General features: G+C 52.7%; 3 long non-coding RNA genes across 9 annotated transcripts; 2 read left to right on the forward strand and 1 right to left on the reverse strand.

Annotated features, from left to right (window-relative positions):
• Positions 1-414: 414 nt before the first annotated feature.
• LOC144223398 (uncharacterized) lies at positions 415-10,777 on the reverse strand. Of its 6 annotated transcripts, none has more exons than XR_013332681.1 (6): positions 10,368-10,777; positions 8,252-8,393; positions 3,280-3,489; positions 2,680-2,787; positions 1,816-1,944; positions 415-788 (listed from the first exon to the last, which is right to left on the reverse strand). It is a non-coding gene; the product is annotated as an uncharacterized LOC144223398 (long non-coding RNA). The 6 variants fall into 6 exon arrangements; XR_013332677.1 differs by having other exon boundaries at positions 2,680-2,846; XR_013332682.1 differs by lacking the exon at positions 3,280-3,489 and having other exon boundaries at positions 2,666-2,846; positions 10,368-10,773.
• Positions 608-2,686, forward strand: LOC144223401 (uncharacterized). Of its 2 annotated transcripts, XR_013332685.1 has the most exons (3): positions 633-686; positions 1,249-1,476; positions 2,177-2,686. It is a non-coding gene; the product is annotated as an uncharacterized LOC144223401 (long non-coding RNA). The 2 variants fall into 2 exon arrangements; XR_013332684.1 differs by lacking the exons at positions 1,249-1,476; positions 2,177-2,686 and adding an exon at positions 903-1,168 and having other exon boundaries at positions 608-686.
• LOC144223400 (uncharacterized) lies at positions 4,785-9,177 on the forward strand. The gene is made up of 6 exons (XR_013332683.1): positions 4,785-5,257; positions 5,934-6,050; positions 6,308-6,374; positions 6,491-6,806; positions 7,498-7,600; positions 8,790-9,177. It is a non-coding gene; the product is annotated as an uncharacterized LOC144223400 (long non-coding RNA).
• Positions 10,778-11,010: the final 233 nt, after the last annotated feature.

Raw genomic sequence — 11,010 nt, forward strand, 5'->3', positions numbered from 1 at the left:
CGGGAGCCGCGCCCGCCCCCCGGGGCCGCCGGGAGGACCGCGTGACGGGTGTGCGCGGCGCTTGTCCCGGGGCCGGCAGCGCCTCTCCAGGCGCCGCGGGCTGTCGAGCACGCACGGAATGACGGCCCAGGGTCCCCGTGTCCGTCTCACTGTGACAACTGCCTGGAAAAACGGATACGACTGGGACGCCAGACCCCACGCTCACTTGCGTAAATCTAGGTGGAGGGAACGAGGAATTCGCATTTTCTATTTTGGTCTCTGACAATACTCCTCGTTAGGAAATTTTCAGAAACACTGACCTTAGCCAATTAAATGCTCTCTGGAGGGAATTTGCCTTGGAAATAGTCTGACAAGGTAAAAGCAAAGAATTTTAACAAAAACAACCTAATAGTAAGGACTACAGTAGATGTGTAGTAAAGAGAAAGAAGCCGTTTCATGCATTTATTCAGAAATGGTTATTGCCACGGGCCAGACGCTATCCAGCGCCGGGAGGACCACGGGACCGCGGCGACTCGAGTCGCAGGGAAAACAGGTTTACAAACAGCCACACAGTGAGCACTTTGAAAGAAACGCACAAGGAGTTATGAAAGAATACGGAGTGAAAACCAGGCCTGGTCCGGGGAATGGCTTGCAAAAGATTTCCATAAGGTGTTACACTTGAACTGCTGTCAGAGTCTGAGGAAGAGGTGAGTAGATGGGAGAACATTCTAGGTCCGCTGTCCAATATGATAGCTTCTAGCCGCAAAGGACAGCTAAGCGCTAGAGATGTGAGTCCAAACTGACATGTACTGTGAATATAAAATACCAGATTTCAGGCTTAGCATGAAGAAGAAAATAATGTAAAATATTTCCCAAAAAAAGTTTTTTTTTTATTTTTTTATGTTTGTTTATTTTTGAGACAGAGAGAAACAGAGCATAAGTGGGAGAGGGGCAGAGAGAGAGGGAGACGCAGAATCTGAAGCAGCTCCAGGCTCTGAGCTGTCAGCGCAGAGCCCAACGCGGGGCTCGAACTCACGAACTGTGAGACCATGACATGAGCTGAAGTGGGACACCCAATGGACTGAGCCACCCAGGCGCCCCTCAAAAAAAAAATGTTTCATATTTATTGCATGTGGAAGTAATAGTATTTTGGATAATGGCCTTAAATAAAACGTGGCTTTGAAACTAATTTTATGTCTTTGTTTTCCTAATCATTGCTACCAGGAAATCTTATTTTTATTCCTAAGAAATTTTACTTTGTTTAAGCAGGATGCACACCCAACATGGGCCTCGAATTCATGACCCTCAGATCAAGAATTGGATGCTCTACCAACTGTGCCCGCCAGGCACTCCAAGTGCTGGGAAGTTTTAACTGCCACCCTGGCTGCACTCAGTTTCTGTTCGACAGCCCTGGGCAAAGAAGCAAGCTAACCGGTGCCCCTAAGTTGGAGAGGGTGCGGTGGCTCAAGGGGCGGTGTTCGACACATAGTTTAGCTTGTAAGTGCCCACTGTGTTTTCAGCACTGTCATAAGACCTGTATTAAATACAGGGGACCTGGGGTTAGAGAAGGGACGCTGTTCAGCGTAAGCTGGTTGGTGAGGAACTCAGATAAGATGATCTTTGAGGAGAACCCCAGGGTGGAGAAGCTGGGCGTGATTCGGAGAAGATCACCCCAGGTGGGGCAGGAAGGGGCCCCACAAGCACAGAGCGAAGTCCAGGCACGTGAGATGAGGGAGGCGGCTGAGCAAGGGCCCCACTCGGCATTGGGAGGTCACCCCCGAGTAAAAAGCTAAGCCACTGCAGGGGTGCAGGGACATGAGCCCTGACCCGACCTACCGTTGAAGCGTCGCTCCGGAGAAGACGAGGGCACAGAGAAGGCGGTGCGAGGCTGCAGTGCCGTCGGGGCCCACGAGGCAGTTGGGGCCGGGATGTGTTGTGAAGGCAGAGTTGGCAGGACCTTGTGGGCTGTAAGAGAGAAGGGTCCGGGATGAAGTCAGCACTGGACGGAAGGACTCCAGGGGAGGGGAGGTAGAGCTTTCGGCGGAAAAACTAGGAGTTTAGTTTTATACAATTAAGTCCAAGATGCTTGGGCCTCCATGTGGGTGATGGGCGGATGCGGGTGCAGGGGTGGCAGCAGAGAGGTACCTAGGTGCAGGTGAGGCCTCGCAGGCTCACAAGTGATTTTTTTTTTTTTAAGTTTATTTTTGAGAGAGAAGGAGACAGAGCACAAGCAGCGCAGGGACACAGAGAGAGAGGAGAGAGAGAAGAATCCGAAGCAGGCTCCAGGCTCTGAGCTGTCAGCACAGAGCCCAACGCGGGGCTCGACCCCACGAACTGTGAGATCATGACCTGAGCCGAAGTCGGACGCTCAACCGACTGAGCCCCCCTGGGGCCCCCGGAGTCCTGTTTTAAAATGCCACTTTTGAAACCGCGTGAAGGATGAGACCATGACGAGAGGCCAGGTGGGAAGCTGTTGCAATAGTTCCAGAGAAAAGAGAAACAGGAAGGGGGACGGGGAAGTGGTGCGGCTGGCAGAGGAGGAGAGCAGGGCAGGTGGCAAACGGCACGGATGAGGCTGGGGGCCTGCGGGAGGCGGCCGGACAGCCAGCATTGCCGCCCCCTCCCCGTTCCCATGGAAACTACATCCCCACAGGACATTTCAAGAAAAACAATTTGCCCAACGCACGGGCCAAACAAAACCTCTCAATCTGCAGCTTCCTCATCTCGGTCCCCACGGGGCAGCTGTGCACAGGCTTTCCCGGGAGGCCTGTTCTCTTCGGTGCGGTCACCTGCGGCCACCAAGAGCTCCTGATGCAAGAAACAAAACCCTGCTGGAAGCAGTTCCGTGGCAGCGCGTCCCTGTTCCCCTGGAACCAAAAGAAGCTGGTTGATGATTAAACACAAGCCACGTGTGGCTTTGGAAAACTCCAGAGCCCTGGTGATGTTCGATGCCCTCCCAGAGAGGAAATCATGTGTCCTCCTCGTACCCAGCCAAGCGGCTCAACGTGACTCAGCCTCCCCGGGACACCGGCCCTCTGGCGTGGACTGAGAGAGTGACCGTGCACGGGGGAGGGAGGCTTTCTCCCCCTTGCAAAACTGAAAGGGAAGCAGCCCAGCCACCTTGTTTTCTTTCTGCTTCCTTTTCTACACAAGTGGCAGAAGTGGCCAGAGCAGGCCCACATGCTGACCCCTTCCCTTCGGCCCCTACCCCCAAGGCCAAGCCGGCCCAGCCTCAGCCCTGTGGCCAACCCGTGCTCTCCAGCATTAGCCATGGTGGCTTCACAATAAATAATTACGTGCCTTGCTTTCCAGCGACTGTAGCTTGTGATGCGTGGCCCTCCCAAACCTCAAGCGAGGGAAGAACTGCGGTGTGAAGCAAGATTCAGATGTCCCTGGGACCCCTGACCCCAGGAACGCCAAAGCTACTCCATCATTTTTAAAACCTTGTACCTGGTATTTTTTCTGTAGCCTACCAGGGTTTGTCATTTTTTTTTTAAAGGTTTATGAGACCTAGAAAGACAGAGAGCAAGCAAGGGAGGGGCAGAGAGAGAGGGAGACAGAATCAGAAACAGGCTCTGTGCTGACCGCTCAGAGCCCGATGGATGCGGGGCTCGAACCCACAACCACGAGGTCACCACCTGAGTCAAAGTCGGACGCTTACCCGCCTGAGCCACCCAGGTGCCCCTGTTTGTCATTTTTAAATCTAAGTATATGAAGTATTCCTTTCTTCGGTCAATTTCTCACAAATCCAACTAGAAAGGTTGAGAGTAAAAATAAGCCTTCCTAAGACTTTTTTCCTAGTGAGGCTGTCATAATATTGCATAATGTGTTTTATGTAATGAACGTCAGCTTGCAGAAAGCACAGGGCTCGCGAAGCTGGGAGATGAAATGTGTACTCATTCAAGAGACACATGGGGGCCCGCCGTGTGCCAGACAGCGCTACCGCACAGGCACCGCACAGCCCTCAGACGCTTTTGTGGCTCTGCAGCTGGCATAGAACATTCCAGAAGCTTGGGTGGGTGGCCATGGTCAGGAAGCGATGCCATACCCGCCTGCAGCCCCTCTCTGGGGTTTGTGAAGGAGGCACCGAGGCTTTGCCCTTTGCAGTCCCTGGAAGCGCTGCCGTGGAAGAGCAACAGCCGGGCTCTACTGCTCAGCAGGGTAAAGCGGCTAGCACGCCAGCCCCGGCGGCAACCGCAGTGCTCCGTCTCCGGGACGCTCCATCCGGGGCCTGTCACTAATGCCGAATTCAGTGAAGGTTTCATAACAAATCCCTGAACTGACCCTGTGGGTGCTTCAAGCTGCCTTTAGCTGAAGAGGAGCTCTCGACGATCATCTTGAATCTAACCTTGGTCCCTTTTCTTTTTTCAGTTTATTATTATTATTTTTCTCTGCACCAAATGTGGGGCTTGAACTCATGACCATGAGATTAAGAATCACATGCTCTTCCGACTGGGCCAGCCAGGCACCCTAAGTTCCCTTTTTATTATTATTTTTTTAATCTTTATTTTTAAAAGAGAAGGAGACAGAGCGTGAGCAGGGGAGGAACAGAGAGAGAGGGAGACACAGAATCCAAAGCAGGCTCCAGGCTCTGAGCTGTCCGCACAGAGCCCGACGCAGGACTTGAATTCACGAACTGTGAGATCATGACTTGAGCCAAAGTTGGACACCACACTGACTAAGCCACCGAGGTGCCCCCTAAGATCCCCTTTTAAAAAATGAGTAAAATTCACATATCTTTGATTTAAAAAAAATAATCCTAGCAACATTAAAATAGCCATGATTGAGACCATGGGTTCCCCAGCTGTGGTCCAGGACCCTCCGAGGCCCCCCAAGACCTTTTTTGGAGGGGTCGGCAAAGTCTGGCAGTTTGGAGGGCACGGCTGCAGGCAGTCAGCAAAGGTAGCTGTTCTCAAGAAGGCAACGCAGAGCCCTGGGGTCTGGAAGGTTGAGCTGCATGTCACCAGACTGGAAGGTGTACAAGTTAACGAAGGAAGGGGGGAGAGAGAAGGGGTTCCACTGAGTCCAGGGAAAGGGTGAGAGGCAGGTGGCAGGAGAGAGGAGCCTGGAGCCAGCGGCTGCTCCTGGAGCTGTCCCGCACTTCACCGACGCACCTCCGGGGGTGGGCGTCCCGGAGGGGCCGTCCTGGCCCAGGCCTGGGCTGCAGAGACCCAGAGGACGTCGGTGGCTCAGGACCCTCCTAGAGCGGGCAGCCTGGGGACGCTCGGCCCTCCCCGCGTCAGCGGCCCTGGTCGGAGACCGAGACCATGCTTTCTGGGTACGCGTGTCTTTCAAAACACAATTCTACGGTACTGGGGACAGCAGGGGTGCTCAGTATTAGAGGAATTAGTAAATTTTGTCACCGAAGCCCAGCTTTACTTCGAAACTTTAAAAAGTATTCGGGAAATAAAAGCATAGAAATGCTACCAGCGAAAAGGGAAGGCAAGGCAAAGCTCCTGGGCTGCTCTGCTCTGTCAGTGTTGAATACTGTGTCATCTTCCAGTGACCCTGCGGGCAGCACCCACACCGTCCAGCAAGGCTGGCTCCTCGGCATCCGCCTGTCCCCAGAGCTCCCAGGCAAATGCTTTAGTCCCTCCATTCCGCCTACAGGTGGTTTTATACATAGTCTATGGGCTCTGGGTCATTTTGTTTATTCTGCTCATGAAACTATAACCTTGAGGCACCTGGGGGCTCAGTCGGTTAAGCGTCCGACTCTTGGTTTCGGCTCAGGTCAGGATCTCACGGTTCATGGGTTCGAGCCCCACACTGGGCTCTGCGCTGACAGGGTAGAGCCTGCTTGGGATTCTCTCTATTTGCCCCTCCCCTGCTCACTCACTCTCCAAATAGATAAACTTTTTAAAAGGTTATTTTAATAATAATAATAATAATGTCCCTTTGTCCGTGAAGCCTGCCCTGACCGCCCCGTCTCACGCTTTGTCTCTGAACCACTACAGTCTCACGAACCGTGTGCTTCACTGAATTGGTTGAGCCATTTCTCACTAGAATAGAAGCTCACTGAGGACACGCATCTGTTCCCTGCTGCGTCCCGGCACCTAGGTCACGGCCACAGAGTAAGTACCTGCTAACGGCAATTTCTTTTGATCCCACAAAAATCTTTTTTCTCCAGTTTTCATTGTTGGCAACTGCTTTGAGGGCCTCTCACCAATCGCCCAAAACTTACCACCTGCCCTTTCACCCTCCTCCCTCTGCCCATCTTTACTTTAGAACTAGTAACGGTTCGGGGGGGGGGGTCTTTCCTCTATCCATCCGTGTCTCATCCTTTCTTTTGACCTATTTTTGTCCCTTCTCTTTTCGTTCCGCATTACAGAACACCCAGGAACGCGCCAGCAACCTCCGAGCACCGGAGTGAGAAGTTCTCAGTGAGCGAAGGCCAGGTTAGCAGGCTAGCAGAAGAGGGAGGGACAGGTGGGAGCAGTCGCCTGTCGCCGTGTCTTTCTCCTGGGACACTGTGGCTGTCCAAATTCAGTGGGGTTCATGGGAACTTCTACAGAAATAGGTCCACCGCTGATTTGCTGAAAAGCCCTAACAGCCACAGACACCGAGCATCTGGGCCCGGCAAGCTGGTGAGCACCCTGAGGCCTAACGAAGGGCACAGACCCCCAGGACGGCCCTCGTCCAGGGGAGCAGCAAGCTCTGCCCAGCTTCCCGGAATGGAGTCACTCAGCGGACAACTGCCGGCTGCGGATGAGGGGGCGGGGACACAGCGGCCCCGAGCACTGGCTGCACCCTAGAAACGAGCAAGCAGAGGACCCTGTGGGCTACACAGCAGTCATCTGAGACAGCGTCTGGGGGACCATATGTAAAAAGTGAGCGCCTTCTTCCTTCAAATGTCTTATCATTTGCCCAAACAAGTAACCCCTGGGGCCAGGGAAATAGCAAGCTAGTGACTTCCAGGGATAGCTATAAACTGCACATCCAGACACGGTCCTGCTTTCCTGTAGCTGAACCCACTCAAAACTTCCAAAGCCACACTGGGGGGCTATGGAGCGAGAGACTCCAGGCCTCTGGCCGGTGACGACTCCCCAGTAGCTAGTGGACCTGGACAAACCCCAGCTTAGACCAAAAAAACCCAAAACCCCAAGGTAAACTTGCATCCCAAGAAAAGGGGTGGCTCGTGAGGAGACGAGGTAGGGGGTCGCACCTGCTGTGACTGGATCCAGGGCTGCAAACCAGGTCGTATAAAGCCTCACCCGCAGCCTCTGCCCCTTCACACACGGGCCTCCTTCTCCCCACCCGTGGTTGGCTCTCGGGGGGAAAGGGGAGCCTGCGCGATCCATGCTCCTCATGACCCCAAAGGCAGTCCCTTCTTCATCTTCAAATAGAAGCTCTAAGGAAGACGCACAGGCTGACTTTCTGTTCCTAAAGTAAACACTGTGCAGATTAATGCAGCACCAGGAAGGGTTAGGGTCACGTGAGCAGGAAGGTCAGGCTCATAGGGCCGGGTTTTGCTGAACAGATGTGAACACACATCTTCCATAATCATCACTGTGGTTGCAGGCTCCAAGGAGACCCTGGAAGACCCCCGTCCACTGGAATTCACACCCTTGGGCCATCCCAGGGTCCACACGGTGAAGAGCTGAACTCTCTTGCCAACAGCCAGGTGAAGGCATCCCCTGGAAGCCACCTTCCAGCACCAGGAAAGCCTCAAATGACTGCATCCTGGCCATCAGGTGGACCACACCCTTGTGAAAGATTGAGCCAAAATTGCCCTGGCAACCACGCTCAGATTCCCAGTCCTCAGAAAACTGGGTGACACAATGAATGTTGTTTTAACTTGCCAAGCGTTCGGGTGATTTGTTCACGGCGATAGGCAGCTGATACAACAACACAGCAAGCTAAGTGAACGGATTAGGTCAGTGCAGCCAGAGCTATGAGGGTTGGTGGAACCGGAGAGGGCGGGGAGCCTGCCCTGGCCAGGTGGCCCCTTGACCTCGGTCCAGAGTCTCACAGCCAGCAGTCTTAAGCAATATGGAGCACACACAGCCATTGAGTCACACACATTTCTGTACAGGCTGTTTGCTAGTAGAATGGACTATTTATCCTTTTAAGAACAAAGTCTGTGATTACAAAATCTCATACACATGATGACTAAGACGCAGCTAACGAGTGATATGAAAAGAAATCACTTCCTAAGAAACATCTTTTAGTTCAGAAACAAAATTTACCAAAATTCAAGAAAATGAATGAGTTTATTCAAACGCTCCACAAGAAAGTGTATCTTATAGAAGACGTCCTCATATTGGCCAAATACCTCGTTGGAGAACAGGTCATTCGGAGCTCTGTGACAGCCTCAGCAGCAGGAGCTCAGCAGTGTGACTTGGGGAGCAGTCAGTGCTTGCACTGTGCAACCGTCCAGGGCCTCCGAGGCCAGGGCAAGTGTGGAAACACTTGTTCTGAGAAAAGAAAAGCAGCTTAGAAGTTTACTTGCTGCCAAGCTTCCCAATTTAGGAAGAAGCAAAGAATTACTCGTTCTGAGAGGAGAAAGAAAGCCTAGATATTAAAACCAAAAATGGCCCAAAACATCAACTTCTGTCTTTTTTTCTTTAACGTTTATTCATTTTTGAAACAGAGACAGAACCTGATTTGGGGAGGGGCAGAGAGACACACACACACAGGATCTGAAGCAGGCTCCAGGCTCTGACCTGACAGCACAGAGCCCGATGCGGGGCTCGAACTCACAGGCTGAGAGATTATGACCTGAGCCAAAGTTGGATCCTTAACCAACTGAGCCACTCAGGGCCCTGATCAACTTCTATCTTGACTGCTAACGTGTCATGCCTGTTTTACAGACAAGGACAGATGGGGAGCAGCTTGCCTGAAGCAGGAACTTGAGAGCCTAGGACCCCCAGCACCCGAGGAACAGGGAGTAGCTGCATGGGTGTCCTCTCGTCCTCTCTGCTCCCTCCTTCCACCAAAGGACCGCCTGGCTCACCAGCACGGCAAAGCAGAAGCCTAGGACCGGAGCCTCCAGCCCGGAGTTCACCCTGAGGTTGCCCCAGAGGGTTAAAAGGAAGCCACACTGAACAGCCTTCACGTACACGTACATTGAGTAGAGCCGAGGAAGAACAAAATCATGGTTTGTGGGTTTGAGCCCCACAAGCCTGCCTGGGATTCTGTCTTCTCTTTCTCTCTGCCCCTCCCCTCCTTGCTCTCTCTCTCTTTCTCAAAAATAAATGAATAAACATTTTGAATAAATGTATCGATAATCTGTTCTTCCAGAATCACATTTGCTAGGACACCCAACTCCTGGGTACGAATGACTCCGGCTTCATGAGCTGTTTCCACGTACTTTTATTGTATTTTATCCTTACGACAACCCTGTGGGAAACCCAAGGCTGCTATTAGCCTCACTCTGTAGATAATTATTATCCCTGTTTTAATGATGATTAAACTGAGGCTTGGAGAAGGTAGTAACTTGCTCAGCGTCACAGCATGAGGACAGCAGCCAGCGTTGTCCCCAGAGGTTGGCCCCTTGCCATTACCCGTATTGCTTCCCACTGAGGTGTCAGTCAACAGTCAGACCACAGTAACAACTGCACCTCAAGCAGTATTAGCGGGATCCTATCTTACACTCTTCCTCAACACATTCAAACTTGGTAGAGGCTTTGGGTGATGAGGGAACAGGGATGGGAGGGGGCCTGGTCACTTCCTGTCAGGGCACGTTGCACAAGCTTTGATAGGATGCAAGAAACCACTCTCTCGGAAGTGTGGTTCCGGTCACTGTCACGGGACTGGTCTGGGCAGGATGAGGGCAAGGCAGAGTGAGGACGGAGTGAGCTGGAAGGCAGAAAGCGGGCGGGAGATCTCAACCAGCAAAGGAAAAAACAGCGGATGGAAGGCTGGGGAAGAAGGACTGAAGGTGAAGGACCGTGGCACGTGGTACGAGGACTTAAAAGACTAAAGCAAAGACAATTAGCTCAGTTGTGCAAATCACCCCTGGGCCGGGGGGCTGCTCTCTCCACAAACCAACCACAAATCAGAATCTCTACAGAAGCACCGGCTGCTGGAGAGCTGAGCACCCATAATCCGGACACTGGATTTTAAAAATGTCCCCAGGGGCGTCTGAGTCAGTCGGCTAAACGTCTGCCTCTTGACTTCAGCTCAGGTCACATCTCACGGTTCCTGGAATCGAGCCCAGGGTCCGGCTCTGCGCTGACAGCAAGGAGCCTGCTCGGGATTCTCTCCCTCTTGCTCGGCCGCTCCTCTGCTCCCACGCGTGCACGAGCTCTCTCTCTCTCCCTCTCTCAAAATAAATAAACACTTTAAAAAAGTCCCAAAGTTTTCAGCAGTAAGGGAGGGGAAGGATATACAAATGATGTTACTTTTGGAACACGGGTGGGGAGCGCAGGCCCAGAAACCTGTCGTACCAGCTCTGCGGCTCTGTGCGATCACTTCTCAGCTGTGACCTTGGACGGGAACTTTTAATGTTTTTGAGTCTGTTTCCCACCTGTAAAACAGACATTAGGAGTACTTCAGAGTTGTCAATATTACAGTATTTGGTACGAAACTAGGCACCAGTTAGCACTAAGATCGCCTGTAGGACTTTCCAGAATACAGGCACCTAGGCGGCTCAGCCGGGTAAGCGTCCGAACTCGGCCCGGGTCAGGACCTCAGTCCCAAGCCGGCTGCGTGCTGACCGCTGGGAGCCCGGAGTCGGCTTCGGGCTCTGGGTCCCTCTCTGCCCCTCCCCCACTCTGTTCCTCTCTCATAAATAAACATTAAAAATTTTAAGGGAAAAAAAAGCACAGGAACATGTTACAATAACCCCATAATAACCCCATCTCTGTAATACATCCACCTAGTTTTTCGTTTTTCTACCAAGCAAGCTTTTCAGCTCGGAGCAGTCAGCGGTCTCGAAGCCGGGCACTGACGCGCGGGGCCGCAGGCCGGGGCCGAGCCAACCGGCCCTGCCCTCCCGCCTCCTGGGCCAGGACCCTGCCCCGGGCGGGGGAGGTCGTCCTGCCCCCGCAGAAATCGTTAGGACAGTCATCTGTCCGAAACAAACCGTCT

Source organism: Crocuta crocuta, unplaced genomic scaffold, assembly GCF_008692635.1.
Source record: "Crocuta crocuta isolate KB4526 unplaced genomic scaffold, BGI_CrCroc_1.0 scaffold61, whole genome shotgun sequence".
Classification (NCBI taxonomy): Eukaryota; Metazoa; Chordata; class Mammalia; order Carnivora; family Hyaenidae; genus Crocuta; species Crocuta crocuta.